Source organism: Euleptes europaea, chromosome 7 (genome assembly GCF_029931775.1).
Source record: "Euleptes europaea isolate rEulEur1 chromosome 7, rEulEur1.hap1, whole genome shotgun sequence".
Classification (NCBI taxonomy): Eukaryota; Metazoa; Chordata; class Lepidosauria; order Squamata; family Sphaerodactylidae; genus Euleptes; species Euleptes europaea.
The window spans coordinates 11390481-11415064 of NC_079318.1; the positions used below are offsets into that span (position 1 = coordinate 11390481).

The following is a 24584-nucleotide window of genomic DNA, read 5'->3' on the forward strand; positions in this document are numbered from 1 at the left end:
AAGTGGTGCAGACTACCTGGCCTTGGCTTCAGAAAAATCTGGAACGGGCCAAGCGCAAATACAAGGACCAGGCCGATAAACATCGATCCCCGAGGTGGGAACTCAGGGTGGGGGAGCAGGTTTATCTCTCCACCAAAAACCTACGGTCACTTCGGCCTTGTAAAAAGCTCAGTGACAAGTATGTGGGTCCTTTCCCCATTACTCGGGTCATCAACGATGTCACCGTAGAATTGGAACTCCCCAAGTCTCTTCGAGGGGTGCATCCGGTGTTCCATATCAGTTTGCTCAAACCATACGTGGCGGCCCCTCAGTTCCATCCTCCTCCCAAACCTGAGATTCCCACGGTTGTAGGGGGGGGAGACACATCTTGAGGTTTCTAAAGTGTTGGATTCTAAACTGAAAAAGGGGAAGCTGTTTTATTTGATTCGCTGGAAACATCTCAGTCCCGCCCAGGATGAATGGGTAGCAGCTCCCCATGTTGCTGCCCCACGCCTGGTACAGGAGTTCCACTCTGCCTACCCTGACAAGCCCCGTCCAGCTGAGTTTGGGGGAGGGGGGCCTGAAGGGGGGCAGAATGTGAGGTTCTGTATGCTTCTTTCCGCTTTGGCTCGTAAAAGCAGCCGAGCGGCCCTTTTGCTAACTTTGGTTCAGGCTGTTAAAACTGTCAGCTCCAGCAGGCCCCAGGCTGGAATGTCCCTCCCCGCTTCCCTCGCTTGCTACAGCTCCCCCCTGCTTTCTCTGGCCTTGGCGTTTGTAGATTGTAGATTGTAGTAACGAGCTTCTTGAGACCTTTTGATGTTCCTGTGCTAGGCACGATTATCTCATGGTTCTCAAAACATGTAACGGGCATCTGCTGTGTAGAATGGATTATATTGCTGTCTTTGGGAAATAGCAAGCACTTGCAACTTTGATCCTGTAAGGGCCTAGTCTCCTGTAGCTTCTAATAAACTTCCTTGTTTCTAAATGATCGTCTGAGCAAGTGATTTTATGGAAACTGCACAGGGGGGTTGGGAACCCTCACACTGGGAAGAAGGGCGTGGAATCTGGGATTGCCTTCTTGCAGCTTCACTGGCAAGTATAAAAGGGCTAGTTAAAGACTTGCCTTTGCAACCCTGTCATTACTTTCCATAGGGTTAGGGTTGCCAGGTCCCTCTTTGCCACCGGCAGGAGGTTTTTGTGGTGGAGTCTGAGGAGGGCGGGGTTTGGAAAGGGGAGGGGCTTCAACGCCTAGGGTTGCCAACCTCCATGTGCTAGCTGGAGATCTCCTGCTATTACAACTGATCTCCAGCCGATAGAGATCAGTTCACCTGGAGAAAATGGTCGCTTTGGCAATTGGACTCTATGGCATGAAGTCCCTCCCCTCCCCCAAACTCCACCCTCCCCAGGCTCCGTTAGGGTTGCCAAGTGCCAGGTAATGGCGGGCAAACCCCTGCCAATCCACCTGGCTGCCTGCCAACCAGCTGAGGGTCAGTGGGCAATGCGTGCACGCGCTCCTGCTCATGGAGACACGTCACTTCCGGTTTACACCCGGAAGCACCGAATCGCAAGGGGCGATGCAGCACTTCTGGGCGTGGTAAAAGCCCCTTGTGATGCAGCACTTCCAGGCGTGCGCAATCCCCCCACCTCCACTCCAAAATCCTCCTGTCAAAGGAGAAGGGGGACCTGGTAAACCCAGGCTCAGTCCCCAAAACCTCCCACAAAGAGGGACCTGGCAACCCTATCAATGCCATAGAGTCCAATTGCCAAAGTGGCCATTTTCTCCAGGGGAACTGATCTCTATTGGCTGGAGATCAGCTGTAGTAGCAGGAGATTTCTAGCTAGTACCTGGAGGTTGGAGATCTCCCGCTATTACAATTGATCTGCAGGTGACAGAGATCAGTTCCCCTGGAGAAAATGGCCACTTTGGCAATTGGACTCTATGACATTAGGGTTGGCAGGCCCCTCTTTGCCACCGGAGGAGGTTTTTGGGTTGGGGCCTGAGGAGGGCGGGGTTTGTGGAGGGGAGGGACTTCAATGCCGTAGAGTTCAATTGCCAACACAGCCATTTTCTCCAGGTGAACTGATCTCTATTGGCTGGAGATCAGTTGTAATAGCAGGAGATCTCCTGCTAATACTTGGCGGTTAGCAACACTATATGGCATTGAAGTCCCTCCCCTCTCCAAACCCTGCCCTCCTCAGACTCCACCCCCAAAATCTCCAGGTATTTCCCAACCTGGAGCTGGCAACCCTATTCCCATGTCTTCTCAGTTGAAGCTTCCCTCTTTACTTTTCATTAAAATGATTGTTGCTATTAACTATTTGTCCCTACAGTTGCTGAAACCCACTATGATGGTCAGAAGTGCCTTCCACATTTGCCTCAAAGCTTATTTGCCCAGGCATGCAATTTGTATCAATATTACAGAAGGTTGCTGCATATATATATTACAGTTCAGTTGCAGACTACTTATCCAGATCCCTTATGGCTTAATTGTACTCTTACATATATTTCTGTTATGACTACACCTGGGACATATTACCTTGAGTTGTAAGCAGAGAAAAGTTATGAAATAGAAATATTTTGAATAGGATAGTCACCATGAAGGGTAATGAATTTTTTGTGATGCACAACTGGACACAATAAGATTAATTTCTTTAAAAGAATTAGATAAAATATTGGCTAAATGTTGAGAGAATAACTCAATAATATGAGTTTTTAGCTTTTACAATAGAGACCACCATACTTCTATGCATGCAAAAGAAATCAATTTTTCTCTGCAGGAAGACAGGGAAAAGGACAGTATCAAGAAATTCTATGAAACTATAAAAGGTGGAATAAACATAAGAAATGTCAAGGACAGGATACAGCTAAGCCAGCAATAAGCTGGTTTCATCTTTCAGTCAGAGTGGTGGACAGAGATGTACTAGATTTAAAAGAGTAACCATAAATCAAGCTGTCTAGAACAAACAAAGGGAGCCATTATTAGAAATAGTAAGGGCTATGTATGCTCTGCATTTACAGAGAGGGAGAGAGAGCCAGAATGCAAAATTCTGTGCAGGGATAAATGCAATTTTGTACCAAGAAAGTTGAATTCTACCATCTATGTACAAATTAATCATAGTAAGAAATTAAGGCATTTATACTAATTGTTCACTAATAAATGATGCACTTTATGTTATTAAAATCATAAAATAAGTATAGGTTTGTTAAGAAAGTATTTCATATATTTCACCCCCCTCCCAATTTCCATTGTTTCCCCCCTAAAAATCTGGAGTTTCAAAATTTCAAATTTTTTTACATGTGGGGATGGGTAAGGAACTATGTAGTTCATGAAGCTCCCACCTCTAGCTCTTGAAATATGACCAGGCATTATACACCCACCGTCAAACCTATCTTTGCACTGTTAAGGACTAGAAACTTAAAAAGGAGGCTGAGCTTGATGAAATATATAATAATTTATAATTATTTATACATTTATAATTATTTATATTTTTCTGTGATAGAATAGTGCAATTATGAAATAGCAGAATATATTTATCCCTGAAAAACTATTAGTGGACTCCGTGTTTTAGAAAAAAATACACAAAGAGAGAAAGAAGGAAGGGCTGTTACTGTTACCTAAAATTATAAGAAACAACATTCATTTATGATAGTCTAGAAACTTGATTAGAAGATCTGATTAGAAGAAACTTGAATTAGGAATTGACCAGGTGATTAGCAAGGGAGGTTAGGCAAGATACAAGTGGGTTGAAGAAGTTCTGAGGATATTAATACACTGATCTCTATACACCAGTGGTTCCCAACCTTTTTTTGACCAGGGACCACTAGGACTTTTTTGTTCAATGCAGGGACCCCAAGGTTCAAAATAAAAATTCAGAGAATTTGAAAATAAACTTTAATCATAACTGTTAGTTAAACATTTAACTTAGAATAATATTTGAATATATATTTTTATAATAGAGAACTTTTAATTGAAAATATTAATTTATTATGGGTTTATAACTTTGTTTCGCGGACCTTAATTTAGTTCTCACGGACCCCTGGTTGGGAACCAGTGCTTGATTCAGGTCTTGAAATTAACCTTAAGCCCCCAGAGTTTGCACAATAATACTTTGAATGAATAGCTCTTCCGCTGTTTGCAGCAGTGGACGCAGCTTTGTGTACCTTTGAGGAAAAGGGTGCATGCTTTGTGTGTACATGAAGGCGCATATTTGTGCATGACGAAGGGGAATATTACTGTGTATATGAATGGAAAGTGGTGGCTTGGGTATGTGTATGAATTGAGCGTATGGTGTAAAGGTGTGCCAGAATACCGAAGTATGCATGCAAACAGAATGGACTGAAGAACAAGAGGAAATGCTTAACTACCACCCTGCTCAGAACACATCAAGATGTCAGGAAGTTTCCTCTCCCTACCACTCTTTGATATTACCACTGGTTTCCATAATGAGACAATTACTCAAGTACAAACGGGCCTAGGTAGGTCACACAGTTGCATACCAGTGCATGTTTCCATGAGAAAAACTATAGGAATTTCTCACATGGTGAGATTTTCCTGTTTTTACAAATGGGTCCCATGTGGAGAAATAGTTGCTCTAAACTCTATAAAGGACACTCCTGGGCCTGCTGTTGTGCCCTAGTGTTGTATTTTGTATTTTTACTAACTTTTGTGTGCTTATCAGACGTAATTGTGTATTTTTATATAGATTGTGAATTATATTTGAGCTGCGTGCTGTTTCTTTATTTGAGTTATTCTCAGTATTGCACAGGGTTTTCATTTTGGATTTTCTAAATTCTGTAAAGGAATTTTTCTTCTGAAGCCACGTCATGTACATTGTTCTAATTTATTGCCAGCCACTTTAGAAGTCATAGGATCAAAAGGCAGGGAGAGGGAGAAATCTGCGTTTTGTTATTTTATTCTGGTTTTAACTGAAAAATGTTTTTGACTAGTACTGGAAGCTGCCTTGAACCATGAGAAAAGGTGGGGTATAAATGTTTTAATAAATAAATAAATTATATTAATTAATAATCTACTTGACATATATATAGGTGAGCCAAACTCTCAGGTTTTTCAAATCAGTTTTTAAGCATACCTTTCCCTTTTAAATTTGTGTACATTAATCAATGAGCTTATTTTATGCCTCACAGACTCTGTTTCCTTCCTTTTTGAGTACTGCCCTTCCGATGCAACTACCAAAGTATTTCTATCGCCTGACAATACCAAAGCTCAGAAGAGCTTTTACTTTGGCAAGACTGAATGCCCTTCCTTTGGCGGTTTTGGAGGGCAGATATGAAAAAGTGCCATACTCAAATAGAAAATGTAGATACTCACATGACAAAGTTGAAACCATCAAACATATGATCATACAGTGTCCTATATTTAATAAACTGAGGACCCGTTTAATTACTCCTTTATTTAAAAATATGGAAATGTCCAACGAGGCATCTGGCAGTATGAGAACTCAGGTGACACCGCTGCTATCAGATACAAATGATTCGGTTACTCTGTGTCTGTGCCAAAATGTATAGGGGCAATGATTAAATACCAAAAGAATAACACGAAGGCATTTTTAATTCCTTTATTTTCTGCTCAAGGATATAGCTGTATGAGCAGTGCTAGCTAGCTAGACAGACAGGCTCTGTTTCCCTCCAATGCAAATTTAAACTGCTGTGTCAAATTCCAGTCAGAATGAAATGGGAAGATCACGTGACAGATGGGGAAGGACTTAGGAAGCATCAGGCAACTAATCCCTTTCAGGGCCACTTCAGGCAAATATCTTACTACTCGGCAGTAATAGAACAGAGGTAAAGAAGAGGCAATAAATATATTTTCTTCCAAGGACTGTATGTCCTCTACATACTGCTTCAGTTTGCATTCATTGACCCTAGGCTGTATGCCCGCTTTCTAATGAATGTTTAGTGTTTGTGTTTCCCTCCTGATCCCCAATTAAGGTATTTTTTAAAAACCCAATGTAGTATGAGAGGGGAAAAAAACACTGTGACCCTTTGCACAACTTATAGCATGGGAATAGCAATTCATTTAGACAGCATTAGGATTTGCTTGGTAAATTAATAATACTGTCATCATATCCTCCTTATATCTCTCTGCTAACCACCACTGTAAGTTAAAAGCCAGACTAGGACGAGCGGGAGGCAGTGGCGGGGGATTTACAGATTTCACAGAGCCCATAGGTTATGTGATAGATTTTCCAGCCTCAAGCATATGGTGGTGCTAGTACTTTATTTTTCAGTTACTGTCTCTTCATTTTATGATCATCAGCCTCCTAGCTACTGCCAGAAAGCAGATCTCCTCATAGCCGAAAACACAAGCACCACACATGCAGCAGAAACCACTCAATGGGAAAGACATTTTAATAACCCACCCTCCTGCTTTTGTCTCCTAATGAGAAGATTGGCTGCAACTCAGATGATCCTGTCAAAGTAGGTAACCATCTTTCTTTCTTGGATGTTTGTGGTATTTACATTAAGGAAAAAAAAGAAAGAAAGGAAGCCTGCTATAACTTTAGGGCACACCTAGGAGCTGTACGTTTTGTATGTAGTTATCCATCTTCCCATAGTGCTGAACATATCCAAAGACTGGGGGTTTATCCTATTAAAGGTTGATGATGGTATTGCTATCTGGACTCTGTGTCTCCTGCTGTGGAAAATTTACATCTGGAGCCCTAATCACTGGGATGTAAAAATAAGTGTTTCCTTTTCCACAGAGCAGGAATAACAGCCTGTCTTCAGCTCTCTGGATGAAATATATTGTACAAAACTCATTTGGCTGAAACGGCATGTAGAGATACCTGATGGAACCACACAGACCTTCAGCTCAGTTATTCATGAATGTAGCCAGAAACAAATATACTACTTGGGGTTTCTAGAGCTGGGACACCTATTGGTACTGAAACTTCTCTGTCTCTCTCTGTGTTTTATTATATAAACATATTTTAAGTACACCACCCTCTCTGCAGTTCAGCTGCAAGACAGTCTTTCAGCTGCAGCACAAATTAATTTATTTTCAATATAGTTGGCAACTTGGCATGAATACTTTTCAGCAATTGTTTAGAATTATAAATGCTGCAGGGTGGCAAACAGGCCACAGATTCTTTGGCTTAGTCAGACAAGTCAATGCAAGGATCTCTTTCAAGTGTGCAGCGAAGTTTGACAATGATCAGCGAGACACTGTGAGATTGGCTAGCTCTTTATCACTAGGATGCCAAAATTCAAGTGGCTTCAAGTGTAAGAGCTACTGGGTCTATAGGGGCAAGTTGGGAATGAGGTTATTTCTGTAACATCATGTTAAAGTCTGCTGTAATATCTTAAAATTGTACAGAACACTTAACCACTAGAACAAATGCCTTTTAAGGTACTCTTTAGAGGTAGAAAAGAGATGTAACTCTAAGCAAAAAAGTCAACAGTAGATTTATTTTAAAACTCTTCTTACCGGCTAGTGGATAGGGGAGATATCCAGATTTTGGATGGTGTATCAAAACTGCCTAATAGACAGCGGGTTCAGTAATTTGTTATTGGAAAAAAAGCTGACATTTGTATTCTGAAGTGAAATATTTTATGGTTCCAAATAATTCCTTTTGTAAGAATGAAGAAACTATCCATGCATTCTCTGATACTGGATTTCATCTCTTACTTCACTATACATATTGAACCCATTTAGAGGATCAAATTGCTCTGCCCCTGGGATATCATGGCCCCCGGTTTCATTTTGCCAAATGTTAAATGGGATTTTAACACTCATCAATGGCTGATGTGTAATAGAAGGCATAACAAATTGGTTGTCTTTGGGCTCAGAGTCTCCCTGGAATTAACCAAAAAGCAATACTTGCTTTACTGGGCAGATGTACTATTAAGGCTGGCTATAAAATAGAGAAACCACACACCTCTTGGAACTAAACTTTAGTATTTTTTGGTTGTTTGTTTGGCTTTTAAATGGAGCGGACAGATCCATTCCAATCATTTCAATGACACTGAAAGGATCATTCATCAAAATCTCATTATATTATGCAGATTTGCTTTTACTTTGTATACTTGCCAAAACCAAACACCTCTAATGTGAGGAGGTGAAAGTTCCATGCTGCTTCAGCATTTGTACCTCTTGCAGTCTAGTTGTGTAAAGTGTTTCACCCCATACTAATTTCCCGTTGGGCCAGATATCTTACAGGGACTGGTGTGGAATCAGCATGCCTGCATGGCTGGCTTCTTCTGGTATCCCCCCCCCCCCCAAGCTCTTCTGCTTCAATTACAAGTCATATTAATTTGAGCCACTTGCTTTTTGTCTGCAACATAAAATCCCCACTCCCATTGTTTTTGTTTTTTTTGTTTTAAATCCCATCCAGTAGTTAAGTAGTTACGAGCATGGCACTAGTGGTTCCTTTGTTCCTGCCAAATAAATAAAACAAAGCAACGATCTAAAACAGGCCTAACATAGCTAAGTGCTAAAATGCCATCTAATATTAATTATAATAATATTAATAATTTGATGGCATTTAATCTCATTACATATTTCATTTTATGTGACAAAGATCTATCAGACTATTGAAAAGTGATATGTGGGATTCCAGTTGTCAGGTTGTTTCTTTTTCCATGCTAATTTTTTGAGCTGAACATCTAAGTAGTCTTTATGTTCATGAATTAATTGCTAGAGCTCTTTACATTCTAAACTTCTTGCTAGAGGTGCTGTGTTTCAATGGCTGACAGTGCTGTCCCTAGCAGACAAAAACTCTTCTAAGTCTATTCACTTCAATGACTGTAAGGTGTAACACCTTAGGAGAGCGTTGATAGAACAGACCAGCTGCAGTATCAGCATCACTAAATTGAGGAGCTCTTATGAAATCATACCACTTCAAATCGCAGGTGATAGACCCTGTGGTTAATGGCTCTCTACATTCAGTTCCTTGCATGTAACAGACATAGAGATGACTGACAACCTTTCATGCTACTCACACTGCTCCTGGAAATAGGAAGTCCCCCACTATTGTCTGAAGTGATACAGTCCCATAACAGGTCTGCAACTTTACTCTCCAGATCAGTACTGAGATTCTCCAAGTCTGATATGGAAATATTCTGTGGATTATTGTCCCAGGTACCTGAGCTATCTAAGTCTAAAGTGGTATTTCAGACATCTAAAATTGTACTTTGAACATCTGAATTACTTGTCCCAGAAGCACCTAGGCCTTAGCAGCCAGAGATTTCACAGTGTCAGCTGAACTCTTATTTATTGTAGGCAAAAGGGATGACCAAAAAGACCTCATTCTCAGCAAGGAGGCCACGGGATCTCTTTCTGCCTCCCATATATGTGCTCTCTGTCCAGGGAAACTAGTCTAGACAGGTATCTCATAGGTGTCTGATTTGTACCAGGCCCAGGAATCTGGTTGGTTATCCCAATCAACTTGTTTTAAGGAGTATAGGCACCAAGGGAATATATTCTTTCTGTATACTGCATAGCAAAATAGGTGTTGCTATATGTTACTTATCCAAACTTGAGCTCTTCTACATAACCTTTGTATTCTGTCTATGTACCAATTGACTTGTATAATTTTTTTGGTCTAAGTGCCAAAATATTAAATTGTAAAATGTTTATTAGGCTCAAGTGAGAAGTTTCTGTCAAAGTCTGAAACAAAAAATTTCACACAATGAACAGATGCTCTGGCACTAATAATGCCCTAATGAAGCACAGTACAGGCTGAAATATCTGTTTGTATATTGTTTGTCTGTGTCTCTTGTAGAGTGTATTTTTTGTGAAATGGAAGGTGCTGCCTGTAGTTGGTTTGAGAGGCCTGCAGGGCATGAAAATCACTGTGGTTCCACTGTGGCTAATATTACACCTGAAGCTGCAGTTCTGTACATGTGTAACGCTGACGTCAGGCATACAAAGGCATATGTGAAATATATGCATCGTAATGATATGCTGAAAGGTAGCTTGCCACTGAAACAGGAGCTGCAGTAGTTGAAAGCATGTTTTTCAGTTGTGCGTTTAAGGCACTGAGCATTGCACAAAAACAGTGCCTTCAGACCCCAATTTCTAAGGGTTAAAGCAAATTATAAAAAATCTTTTAGCCACATAGACATGTTGACAGTTAGCACTAAACCAACTACTATTTCTCTAGAGAGTATAAATAATAGTAATAACCTAGAGGTAGTAGTAGGTATTTAGCGGCTGCATGATTGGGGTAGACTAACTTAACAAAATAAGACCAAAATAAGGAATCGGAAGCAGTCCAAGAATTCATGGAATGTTAGACCCTAGTATTAGGGTGGAGAGGCGATAACTGCACTTGGAGATGGGATGCTGTTGTCTTGCCATGAGATCTTGATGATTTTATAATTTCATTTTTATTGGGGAAAGAACTGGAACTGATGCAAGGAAGCTGATGCATTTATGGCTGGGGATACCATGCAGAGACCTGACAATATAACATACAAAAGAAGCTGAGCTGAATTCCGGTGATCAGATCTCAGCTGGTATTCTGATGCTATTGCTGAAGTACAATTGGGAAAACTTGCCACTCCTCGTAGGCACAGAATAAATTTCTGTGCACTTTCTTTTTCCACTGTTCATATTTGGTACAGTTCTACTAAGGAATCACAGTCAATTTATGGTATTGCTCCACAAAACTAGTACCTTTTAGATTGTAAATCTAAATGTGGGATATCAGCAGTTTACCTGGGAGAGGTCACTGAGAATAGGAGCTGGTCTTGAGCATACTTGTCCTTGGCAGCCCTTTGTGGTTGTCACAGATATCAATGGGATGCCAGTTTATAGTTCAATGTACAGGATCCCCATACCTGCAGCCCTTGTCATAGCAAACACTTGTCTGTTGAAAATCCTATAAATAATTTTGTCACTATCAGAAGTGACAGGTTTTTTTTTTTAAAAAAAAACCAATTTCCTTGAAATACTGAAATGAACGTAATCTAGTCAGACTGTAGCATTATAATTATTTGTTTGTGAGTAGATACACATCAAAAAGGTCCCTTCTCCAGCACAGATTTTGCAGATCTGAGGTTTCAAAACTTTCTGCCACCTAAGATCACTTTTCATATTGACTTGCAGAAGATTCTGGAGTGTGTTCCAAGTGGAGCACTGGTTCAGCCTATTAAGCTCCACTGTTACCTCGTGGGGACTAAGAATGAGCCATAGAACATATTCAAACAACACTCTGGTAGCTGCACACTATAGGCAAAGATGGAAGCAGAGGGAAGCTGTTCTTCTGACCAGTTGGCCATCATTAGTGATCTTTTTATTGATAAGCTTCCAAGAAGCCCCAGGTTGGGATCCCCAGAACACAGTTTTTAAAACAACCTTTCCAAACAAATACGAATCAGGATTCCTGTTGCTTCACGGTAAATCCACCATGATAGTACATCATGAAGCATGGCATTGCTTCATGGTAACTCTAAATGACAGACAGTCAAGATGCAGTTAAAACAAAGGAACATGTTCCTTTAAATCAAAGCAAAATTTGAAATTCCAAGGATTTCTCCCTGATTGATAATTTTGTTTCTTTCCTCTTCTAAATTATTCAGAACAGGGATTTCAGAGAGGTTATTTCCCCACACCCTTAGTATCAAAGTGTTGACTCCCCAAATACAGTTGTTTTAAAACATCCTTATGGACTTGTGGGGAGGGAAGATCATTTCTGGATTCAGTGGCTGACTTCCGTAGCCCCACTGGAGGGCCCCATGGATGTCTGTTCACTGGTCTAGTATATGCAGAAGTAATATAACACTTCTATACTAGTGAGTTGTTGTTATTATTAGCCATGAAAGGTAATGCCTAATTGACACCTAATTGGAGGTGAGAGCGAGAAGAATCCACAAAGCCTTAGAAACCACAGATAAGTGTTAATTTTACCAAGTTCTTGTGTCATTGTGTGACATCCCACTCCAGTTTATTAAAATTGTAATCCATACATGATTATTTGTTCATTGACAGAGGAAGCTTTCCCCCAGTTTTGCGATGCACAACACCCAGTCTTTCAGGCTTTCTTTCAAACCCAGACTAAGCAGATGAATCAAAATAATCCAGGTTAGCTATTAAAATATAATAGAGGATATGGAATAGGAACAGGGAAGCAGTAAGAATACCATGAAACAATTCATGAGTTGCTAACTGGCATAAAGTTATGCACATGTATGACTGCTTGATTGAAGTGGTATTTTCAAGGATGGACATCACCACATCTCCCTTTGTGACTGTCCCTCTAGCATGGGGAGGGGGGAGGTCTGGCTTGTCCAGGACATGGGTATAGGAAATGGGTATAGGAAGTTCTGTCCCCTGATTCTTCAGACAGTTGGAATTAGTAGCACTCAGCATCCTCCTCCTCCTCCTCTAACACCTTGTGACTCTGTGGCCCCAGCCACAAGGGAGTCATCCCCAGCTCCTTCCACCACTTCATGATACAGAGGTCAGCCAGCCTCCTTGGTCTGGCTCCAGCCCTTTTATGGGGTTGTTGCCAGCAACTCTGTTGCCAAGACAATGGTGTGGATTGGCCCTGCCCTTTCTCTGTCAGCCCAGGGGCCTCCACCTCCCACGTGGATGTGCCACCACCAGGAATATTGCCTTGCCATGGCAAGTGCATCACCCACCATATCCATCCAAGCCAGAACAGCTCCAGGCCAAATGCACTGGCTACTTCATCCTTGGGTGACCATGTGGAAGCCAGCCTGGGTACATCTCGGGAGTTAGTGTCGTGGTACCCAGACAATGTCACTGGCAATGTGCAGAATCACAGCTGAACACCCAAATCCTTAAATTGGGCATAGCAAAAAAAGATCCAGCAGTAATGTAGCTGCATCCTATATTTGACCAATGGGGCATAATCATTTTACTGTGCTGTCTTCAGAGACATTTGTAATTGTTTTTAAAACATTCTGCACAAAGGTTTTATTAGAGAGAGTAAGATGCTTCTTCAATATAGTGCAATTAAGAAGTTTTCTATCAAACAACTGGTATATCAGGAGCATGTGACCCCCATGTTACAGCAATTTGGCTACCAATCTGCTCCTGAGCCCAATTCAAGGTGTTGGTTTTGTCCTTTAAAGCCCTATGTGGCCTTGGACAGGGGTATCTGAAAGACCATCTTCTTCCATATATTCTTGTCTTGGAATAAAGATCACAGGGAGAGTCCCTCCTGACTGTCCCATCAACCAAAGAAGCTCATTTGATTATAGAACAACAAGGGAGGTGTGTTTGGCCCCCTCACTTTCCATCTTTAGGAGGCTGTTGAAGATGGTTTTAGATAGAACTACATTTGATTAATTTGGTGGCAGTCTTAAATCAGGTTTTTAAATTCTGGTTTTTATTATTGTTATTTTATTTATATTGTAAGAACCCCGTGGGTTCTGTAATATGGAAAGGTGGCTAAGAAATGTTTTAAATAAGTAAAATACAATTTGACTCAAACAGCTGAGTGGCATATTTCTGTCAATCAGCCACAAGGTTATTGGATGCAAATAAGATATAAGGTTGAGAATTCAGTGTTTCAGCTGCCCACTCAATCCATGCCAGCCTGTTATCGACTTTGGCATAGAAGTTTGTTATAAGAGTTCTGCTGAGTGACATTTGAGGCAACTGTCCTCCCCATATAGTTGAGCTTGAATGAGATATTTCTCAGAGATGTGTTTCATTCCAGAATTTAATTCCCCCCTGTTGATAGTAAGAATCCTGCTCAAGCAATGCATTTGAAGATTGCCAGATGACTTGATGTAGTGACAATAAAATGGTCTTGACTTGCAGCCATCTAGTAGATTGAGAAAAACATTCCATGACTCTACGGGGCAGGATCTAATTTTTTTTTGAAGGGGGACAAAAGTACAAAATGACACCCTCCATATATTATATACACATTTCTATCTATCTATCTATCTATCTATCTATCTATCTATCTATCTATCTATCTATCTATCTATCTATCTATCTATCTATCTATCTATCTATCTATCTAATCATTGTATACAATATACATATATAATCAACAACTTTTCAAACCAATACAATACATTGTGTTGATCTCTATGAATGGTTAATGAATAATTACACTTTTACATTATATTATCTATCTATATTGGACTGAAGGAATAAGAGCTTCTCCTCAGCACCCTCATTTCTGCCCTATTTGACCTTCCTTCTAATGATCTGTTCCCCCTCTGCAAGATTTTAGCATCTAAATCTAAATAAATACACACATCAAAAGAAGGTCAGGGATACATTCTTTTGTGCAAGTGTTGGTTGGGATCCATTCCCCAATACACAGATTGTGGGAACCCAACTGCATGGCAGGATCTTTTTGCATGTTCATCTGCGGAATACTTGGTTGGACGCATAAAGCTGCCTTAGATTGAATCAGACCATTGGTCCATCAACGTTATTACTGTTAACTCATCTCTCCAGGGTCTTAGGCAGAGTTCTTTCCCATCAGCTAGGTTCTGAGCCTTAACCTTCTGCACGCCAAGCAGATATTCTACCACACAGCTATGGCCCTCCTCTGCTTTCAGGCAACATTAGTTGTGATCTGAATTGGGGGGGGGGGCAGGAGATGGAAGGGAGTTGCTTAAAGTGCAGCATGCCAAATGCGATCAGAACATGCAGCATGTAGCATGCCAAATGCGAGCTCCCCCCCACCCAAATTACAAAAACCATTTGAAAAAGAAAACTGCAAATAGCATCAAGTTTGTGCCAGGCACTGGAAAATGGATGATACTGCTCGACATCTCCCTAATTCCTGGGTGACCCCCCTCCCCAGAGAAGATGCTCCAGGTGCCTGACGCCACCGGGCTGCTGCCAAGAACCCACCTGCATCTCCCCTGCAGCCCTTTACCCCGCTGGAACAGTTTTTGTTTCTAATGTGCCCCTTAAGTTACATAAGTTATATAAAGTTCCTTGACAGCTGGCAAGATGTAGTGGATAGAGTGTCAGATTAAGATCCTGGGAGACCTGTGTTTGAATCCCCACTTCTACCATAGAAACTGGCTGGGTGACTTTGGTCCATCACAAACACTCAGCCTGGCCTACCTCACAGGGTTATTGATGGTATCCCACCGGTGGCAAAGCGGGACCTGGCAACCCTACCTACAGGCCTTGTTTGAGGGGTTGCAAAAAGGGGTCTCTCCCTTCTCCCTATCTCTCCCCCCACCCCGTTTTAGTACATTGCGGCTCGGGGTCTGCTCCTGCCAATGTGTGCCCCCCCCAAAGGCACACCTTCTTTGTGTGCCACTCTCTCACTTGCATCTCAGGAGCAGAGCGACTTTCCTCCAGCTGGGAGGGAGCGGCTGGGGGAGGAGGAAGGGCTGGGACAGCCGGCCCAGGGCAGTTGCCTGGGAGGCTAGCATCGCGGGCATCTGTGCTACTCCCGTTCTTGCTGTCCTCCCCTGCAGGGGCTGCCTGCCTTGGCACGCTGAGCTGGGGGCTGGGGCCAGCCAGTCTGCTGCTTGCCTGCCCTCTGCTTGGCTCTCCTCTGAGTGGCAGTGCTGCTGCTGCCCTGCCTCCTTCGTCCCCCATAGATCATGCCTAGGGTTGCCAACTGCCAGGTAGTAGCAGGAAATCTCCTGCTAATTCAACTGATCTCCAGCCGATAGAAATCAGATTGCCTGCAGAAAAAAGGCCATTTTGGCAATTGAACACTATGGCATTGAAGTCCCTCCCCTCCCCAAACCCCGCCCTCTTCAGGCTCCGTCCCAAAAATCTCCCGCCGGTGGGGAAGAGGGACCTGGCAACCCTAATCATGCCCTGGCCATGGAGAGGAAAGTGGTTAGGAGGGCGTGGTGTGCACAGCAGCCAGGTGGCCAGCCATTGCCTTTGAGATGGCTGCTGCCACCCCCCTCTCTGCCATCCGCCTGGGGCAGCTGGCCCCCCTTGCCCCTTAGATCCGGATATGACTAAAGCTAATGATCCAGTTTTCCAACAGCTGTACCACTTTAGCATAAATGGGCAAATTGCCTTGTTGCTTTCTGTGACAACAAATAGCAGAATAGATATAGGGATGGAGTTATTGTTAGTGACTGGTGTAATAAACCTGCATGGTTTAGTGGTTAAGAGCAATGGTTTGGAGTGGCAGACTCTGATCTGGAGAACGGGGCTTGATTCCCCACTCCTCCACATGAGCAAAGGAGGCTAATCTGCTGAACTGGATTTGTTTCCCCACTCCTACACATGAAGCCAGCTGGGTGACCTTGGGCTAGTCACACTCTCTCAGCCGCACCTACCTCACAGGGTGTCTGTTGTGTGGAGGGGAAGGGAAGGAGATTTGTAAGCCGGGTTGATTCTGCCTTAAGTGGTAGAGAAAGTCGGCATATGAAAACCAACTCTTCTTCTTTATTCTAGGGATGGCCTACAGTATTAACCTTTTTTTTAGTGTACTGAATGATCTCACCAAAACAACAGGTCTAGCAAGGGATGGAAGAATGCAGGTGTTGGCAAAGAAGAAATAAGCCAATTTGCTTGCTAGGGAAACTGTGGATAGGATTACCCTCCCCTTTTATGATTCTGCAGCCTTTTGATATGCAGATGCCTTATGCCGAGTCAGACCAATAGTCCAACAAGCTCAAGTGTTATCTATTCTGACAGGTACCAGCTCTTAAGTAGGGAAAGGTCCTTCCCAAAACCTTATTTGAGATTTTAAAACTGGAGATTCCAGGGACTGAACATAGAACAGTCTGCATGCCAAGCACTGAGCCATACTCTTCTTTAAACAAGGGACTCCCTCTTGGTTAGTGATGTGTCAGGCAATGTTCCCCATCAGTACCTTTGAGCCTCTCTGTATGCAAAGCTCGGGATCATGTAATAGTAAATAGCTTTGTCACCATGAATTCCTTATCTAATATTTTATTTTTAAATACATTAATTTATTTGGAGGCTGATTCATGAAAATACTAGTTCCAAGCAAGCAAACTGTTTCAGCTACAGCTCTGTACTTGGTTGCATATACTTTGTGTTATTTATTTTAGTGGTACAGATGACTGGAATATGCTTACTGATGAGTAAATTGATTGAAATGCATTGCCTTCTTCAGTTCTGGAGGTTTCAGAACCCAATTAAATATCTACATGTTACTTTGTAGTTATTAATAGTAAGTGAAGTGACATTACAATAAATAAAAGAACTCTTTAGAAAAGCATGTAGAAAATTATATGTAGAAAATTATAGTGTAAATTATACTTTTATTATCTGGCAAATAACATTCTGTGTTATGTGGTATATATATTTTCTTATTCTGAAAGCATCTGGAAGCTTGACTTTATTAACAAGAGCAAATCTTACAGGCCAACTATGAGCAAATCGGTCTTGGCAAATGTGTTCTTGGGTGGTGTATTCTGTTGATGAACCCAAATCCTCAGGACGATGAGATTCAATATGTCTCCAGAAGGAGACATCTATGATCTAAGCCCTGGAAAGCTGAGGTTCAGCTGGAACACACATCTTCTTTATCTGAGTGAATCCACAAGTGGAATAGAGTTTAAGAGATTCTCAAAATGCAATTACAGAACATAAGAAGCGTAGACCATCTATAGTGTGTCTGGCACCCAAGGAAGGAAGGCAATATTCCAGAGTATGTACAGAGAGGTATTTACCCCCCTCCCCCAGTCAGATGAAGTTACCATGGCAGAACAGGCACAAAACATTGGTTTGACAATCCAAGAAAACAAGAAGCATTATAGAGTAGGCAGAGAGAGAAGGCATGCAAGGGGAGGCATTTGGCAAGCCAGTGAGGCAGGTGGCATTATAGTGCAGTAGACAGAGAGTAATTTGGAAATCTTAAGACAGGCACTCTCTCATATATAACTCAGACATAATAGCAAAGCAAGTGCTATTTATTTATTTTAAACTGTTATATCCTGCCTGAGATGCAAGGCAACTAGAGGACCCCTGTAGACACAAACTGCCAAAGAAAGGGAAATGGCAGCACTGGTCCTGCTTATATGGGATCTAAAAACCCCTCCCATGGCAGGAATGCAGCACTCAGAAATCTATGTGCATGATCCATTTGGACTCACTATGTTGGTTGGTCAACATGCTGGGCTATCATTTTCATTATCAGCTAGTTAACCTTCTTCCTCTCCTTCTACTCTCATTCAAATGAACCGGTATCAGCAAGGTACCAGAATAATGAAGGGGCTAACAACTTTCCCTAATTATTTCTGAACATCATTCATTTTCCAATTTTGATTAGTTACAATAACTTGCAGCTTTGGAGTGCACACGAGCTAACAAACTGAAGCTTAACCCTGCCAAGACTGAAGTGCTACTGATAAGCAGAAGATCTGACCCAGGATTTAAGGTGTCACCTGTTCTGGATGGGTTTGAAATCCCTTTGAAGGAACAGATCCATAGCTCAGGTGCCCAGGCCTACTTCTGGATAAGCAGGTGGCAGCTGTGGCTAGGAGTGCCTTTTATCAGCTCCGACTGGCTAGCCAGCTGCAGCTTTTCCTGGGCAGGAAAAGATCTGGCCACTGTAGTGCTTGCCCTAGTTAAATCTAGATTAAATTACTGCAATACACTCTATGTGAGGCTGCCCTTGAAAACCATTCAGAAACATCAGTTGGTGCAGAATGCTGCAGCCAAAATGTTGACAGAAGTGGGTCTTAAGAAACACCTCTCTCTAGTCATGGCCCATCTACATTGGCTTCCCAACTGTTTCCAAGCACAATTCAGGGTGCTGGTGTAGACCTTTGAAGCCCTATATGGCTTGGGACCTGAAGGATTGCCTACAGCTTTATGAATCTACCTGATTGCTACAATCATTTTCCAAGGCCTTGCTTTGGATATCCCCACTTTCTGAAATTAGGTGGGTGGTAACCTGGGAGAGGGTCTTCTTGGTCATGGCACTAAAACTCTGCAACTCTCTCCCCAGAGAGACTCATCTGTCCCCTTCTTCTGCCAGTGAGTGAAGACTTTTTTTGGTTTGTCTGGTGTTCCCTCAGTGATCCCTCCTTCCTGCCGATGCTTTAATTGTTGCTGTTGTGGATGTATATTTTATTATACTGTACAGTATGTGTATTTTAGTTTGGTTTTAAATGTTTTGATGCTGTGTTTTTGCTTGGTCTTAACGGTTTTTAAGATGTGTTTTTACCCTGTTACCTGCCTTTGTGGCCCTGATGAGGGCAGAAAGACAGGGTTTACATTTTATAAATTAATAAATAAATTTGGAGGAGGAGGTTATAGCTTTCGTGTTTAGATCATTCATTTCAGATTAAAAGTTATATTGGCGTATTTGGTGATTTAATAAGAACTCCTTGTCTTGTGGAATAAATGCATGATGATGTAAACTGTGTTTTAGATAGGGTTGCCAGGTCCCCCCTTGCCACCAGAGGGGATGGGGGTGTGGTTTGCTAGTGCTCAATGTGCACACACAATAATGTCCCTTCCGGGGTAAAGCTGAAAGTGACGGGGACACTCTAGCATGTCTCTTAAAAAACTCTATTGAAACCATAGAGTTTTTGGAGGAATGTGCTAGAACTTCCCCGTCAAACCCGGAAGTGTCCCTGTCCCTGTCCAGTTTTACCCGGGAAAGGACATTATCGTGCCCTGCGCCACCAGGCATGTGTGTGGATCGTCCCCCCCTTTAGTTGGCCTACTTCCCCTGCCAGCCAGCTGAGGGGTGGGGGGCAGGCCTGTTAATTGGTGGGCAATTGCCCACCATTAACAGGCATCTGGAAACCCTAGTTTTAGAGTATATTTGCGTAGTCCATTTCTTTCCAGAAGGTAGAGGAAAACTTCCCTTTGTATCTCCTTTGAAAGAATATTCTTACAGTGCTCACGGCAACTGTGTAGTTTTGCACTGGCAAAGTGCATTACAAGGGTAAGCTTTGTGAGTAAGCACCCCAGTTTCCCATGTAAAATGGTAAATAGGCTTGCTCATGTGTAGATCTGCTGGCAAGAGAAGGCTCCATCCTGCCACTTGGACCAGAGTCTTTCTTAGCCACTGATCTGATATTGCCCTTTTTTGGGAACAGATTTGGGCACAAATTGCACAAAAGATCATTGGGAAGTAAATAATATACTTGCTTCCTCGTGACAAAAACCTATAAGTGAAATTTGTACTAGTAACGTCTGCAGCATTGCACAATCTGCAGCAGCAATTCCCAGAACACAAGTTTAGGGGGAGGGGGAGTTGGTGCAGACAGACTGTCTGGTATACAGTCTAGTTAAACTGATCATAGTCAAACAGAATAAGTTCCTTTGACTTAAATCAGAGCTCATCTAATTTCTTCAGCCTCGCTGATCCAGGTGGATGAAGCTGAGTTTTGGCTGGGAACGCAAAACAAAGTCCTGAAGGCTACAATATTGAGTATAAGAGAAAATCAATACTACATGGCAAATGGAATCAGAGGGGAAACAGCTATGCAGTTCATCCCTAGGTAAATGTTGGATTGCTCTTCCAGGTTAATTTTTAGTTTTTTCTCCTCTGTCTCCATGCTGTCTTTTATGACCTGGGCATTTCCCACTATTGCCTCTAGGCCTAGATAACACTCATTAATTCCTCTTACTTTCTGAAACTCTCTAAATAGTTGTGGATTGTGCGTTAGTCATCACTCATTCAGTCTATACTTATGCAGCTCCTTTAACCCATCCAAAATGCAACCCTTCCATCTGTTATTTTTGTGTTTTGCATCTCTGAACTTCATCCAGGTTGTTGCTTGCTATCTGGCCCTGTTTTGCTCCATCATTGCATGCATCATATTCAGAGGCAAAAGCCAGTACACTTGGAACTTTCCTGCTCCCCTTCCTTTAGCTCACCTTGTCTTACTAGATGTGGTACTAGTAGCAAAAAGTCTCAGTTAGTATTCTAAAGAGTGCCTACAAGGAAACAAATGTATAAAAATCTTGCTTCCTATCATCTGTATTTCCACTGCATTGTTATTTGATTGTCTAGTTCTGTGTTGGATTTGTAACAAAAATCAAAGAAGGATTTTAATCTAGGAACAAAATCTTCTTATAAAACACATTGGAAAGAATTTTGCAAGGGCAAATTATACTAGGCGAAGGCCCTGAAACACACCTATGTTTAAGGGAGAAAGAAGCAGACAAGGACCCCAGCACTTTGTCATGAAATAAGAGCTTGACCTTGGAAGAGAGAAAGGTGGGAGAAACATTTTCTCTATCAGGACTATAGGATGTTTTGGAGGACATTAATTCATAAGGTCACCATACGTTGGAAGCAACTTGTCAACACACCCACAGAAAGATCTGTCTTGTCTGTTCATGGCTCCAGCCTCTGGATTTAAATGTTCACAGATTTGGCCACATTGAGAATTAGATATATTGATGCAAACTGAAAAATTTCTAAGGCATGACATACCTTAAACAATGCAGAGAGTGGGTTACAAAGGTACAAGACAGTAAAGTGGAGTAAAAGCAAAATGATAATACAATAATCAGTCCTATTCCGTTTTTTTAGAGTGGACTGCTCCATTACATTGCAATTCATCTTTATAAAAATGCCTTCATCTTTATAAAAAATACTCTTCTGAACACTAGCATGGGAAGACAGATGGATTAGAGAAAACCAAGCTAAAAGAAAATATCAGCATGGTTGTAAATTTAGTTCTATTCTCAAGTGTTATTAACTGGTAGATGGTGCTGTTTTCAAACTGAATGTATCTTGGTATAAAGTTGTAACTGGCCTGCACTCTGATGATAATATAGAAGTTATAGAACACAGAGTAATTGGCCAAATTCTTAGGATGAAAGACAACTGAAATTCTGAAGCTTCTTGCAGTTCTGTAACCTCTCTGGAACTTGTATTATTTTTCAGCATGGCCAGCATTGTTCCAGCAAAGGGGTATCAACTCTCGGGTGGGATCTAAGGCTGAGGTACCTAGGCTACATTTGAGAATTTGGGAATGGTCTGTATGGTTTTGCACTACTGTTCTAATACCAAGGATTGGGAAGGCAGGAGAGGTGAATGTAAAACATACAAAGGAAAGATCTGAGATTGCATATACCCTTTTGGACATTACCTTCCCATCACTGTTTTGCCCAGTCAGCATTGGCTCTGATTCAATTAACTGTTATCTGAAAAGCAATAAAATGTCAATGCTGGTTTGCTGTCACAGGAACTTTTCAAAGATAGTGTTTCGTTTGCAAGCTTTCACCTGCATCAAGACTGGGAGAATGAAATAAAAGATAATGCAGATAATGCCATTGCATAACACCAAAGAATTAAACGGTTGTAGTGGTGAAACTGACTAATCTCTGTGGTGAAGGTAAAGCACCCACAGTTTGCTATACAAGAAACTGTCTCCACCAATTAACTTTCAAGCAGCCATTTAATGGATTTAATTAGGCTGCATTTCTATGTAATCTTGTTAGGATCTCAGTGCTAGTTACAACTAATATGGAATTTTAATAATATTTCTGTTAATCCAAGACTCTGCGGCCTGATTGTACTTTTTTTGGAAGTGAACATCTTTAGAGATACTTTATATGAACAGTCGCAACTGGTTGTTCCCACATTCCTGCTGCATGAAAGAGTTAGTTGGTAACAGGGACAATCAGGGCCTTTTCTGTCAATGAACATTCTGAGGACATTTAAAGCAATTTTAATAAATAAAACATTTGAGTTAATTTGAGCATCAGAGATTCTTTAGGCAGGGGGTTGGACTAGATGGCCTATATGGATCCTTTTAACTCTTATGATTCTATGGGTTCTTTTCATGCACCAGACAATAAAAATAGTACAGGGGTTTGCTCTACAGCCCAATCACATACTTCAGCTTCTTCTTCTCTCCTTCCAAGTTCCTCTCTGTGTCCAAAGAGGGTCAAAGAGAAGGGGTTGGTGCAATTGTGCTCTGTATGCCCCATCCCATATGGTGCACTAGCCCACATGTGCATGCCCCTTGCTCCCACGTTGTGACCTGCCAACAGACTCTGCTCCTTTGCATTACCTTTGTAGGGAGGGGATGGAGCCTGGTATGATTATGCTCTGGATTTTAAAAAACCTTGAGACTTCTTTGGGTGCAATCTTGCTCTAGCAATGTGTGAGTGTGCAGAGAGTAGGTTGCACAGTGATGCTTCAGAGGAGTTTAGCTGAACACTCCCCTTCCTGCTACCACTGCTTCTTTGACATTGTCCATTATGCTTGATTTCTCTATGTCAACCGAGGTAAACCCTACCCAGGAAGGGGAAAAAATGAGTGAGAGAAATGTTGGTTTGCATATTTATCTAAGGAAACAACTACCGAGAGCAAATGCCTATAAATATAGAAGTAAATCCATCGCTCCTTGTAAAACTATCAGTTTTACTTGCTGACCGATTTTGAAGATTCCTACATGTTTCATTCTCCTTATATTTTATTGTTAGATGTTCATACCTTAGATCATGGCTAATTTCAGCTTGAACACAATTGAATTACCTTTTCAGATGTTGAGCAATATAGAATGCTAAGAAGTCTCCTTTTATGTAGCAGGGGCATATGAAAGCCTTTGTATTAACAAGAATGCTTCATATTGGAAAGGAGGTCCTTAAAAGTAAGAGAGCTTAATGTTATTAACTGATGGGCCTGAGGGAACACGCTGCCATTTCTTTCTCTTGGTTATTCTTGTTTTTTGTTATTTTTTGGCGTGGTGGTGGTTTTGATGAGGGGCCGTGGCTCAGTGTTAGAGCATTTGGTTGGCATGCAGAAGGTCCCAGGTTCAATCCCTGGCATCTCCAGTTAAAGGGACTAGGCGAGTAGGTGATGTGAAAGACCTCCGCCTGAGACCCTGGAGAGCCGCTGCCGGTCTGAGTAGACAATACTGACTTTGATGGACCAAGGGTCTGATTCAGTATAAGGCAGCTTCATGTGTGTTCATGTGTGTGGTTCATTTTTTAAAAAAATGGTATTTAGTGAAACAGAATACCTTAAAACAGTATTTTGACGCTTTGGGGCAAACTATAGGGTGGGGTTTATCCCTCACAGCCATAAACTCAGAATTTGGACCTTTAGGAAACCTTTTCTACACAAATATATGTGCTGAAGAAAGCCTGCACATTGGCCATGGAAACCCACCATGAATTTAAGTCCCTTGCTTGCAAAGAAAACCTTGTACAGAGTATATTGGTCAGGCCTGTTAGGATTCATCATGCATCCTAGAACTTAACATTATTTTGTAGCTGCACATTGCAAGCCATCTTTCAGGGAACCTTGTCGGCTATTTCTAATGTTCTGTATCCCTGAAACACAAGTGCCACAGTCCAAAGGGAGTGCACTATCCTGCATTAAGTGTATTTCTGAATACCATCTTGGGGAGATAGACCATGAGTCAGTCTTCTCCCCACCCCCCAAAAAAAAATCTCTGGGGACACCCTCATGGAATTCTGGAATTCCAAATAAGCCCTCCTTATTGTACAATACAGGGTGCCCTTTTATGGGAATCAGATCATGCCCCTTTAATCTAGTTTCTTGGATTCAGAACATCCTAGCGGATCCATTGTTGACCTGGCTGCCCCGGTGTGACAAGAAGAAAACTTTTGTTCCATTGGACACATTGAACACCATCAACCTATGAACTGCCATCCTCCTAGCCAGGCAGGCTAAAAGGTAACATAGAGAATCCAGTTCTGCAGCCTTTAACCAGCTAGCAAGGCTATATTAAACTGCCCTCTGAG

General features: G+C 41.8%; 1 protein-coding gene across 1 annotated transcript in view; it reads left to right on the top strand.

The window, feature by feature from the left end:
* The first annotated feature begins 6361 nt into the window (after positions 1-6361).
* The window catches only part of ESR1 (estrogen receptor 1), a 288535-nt gene continuing 270312 nt past the window's right edge, over positions 6362-24584 (top strand). Inside the window, exon 1 of the mRNA XM_056853656.1 lies at positions 6362-6422. The gene's annotated coding sequence lies outside the window, so the exon portion shown is untranslated. The remainder of the gene's footprint in view (positions 6423-24584) is intronic.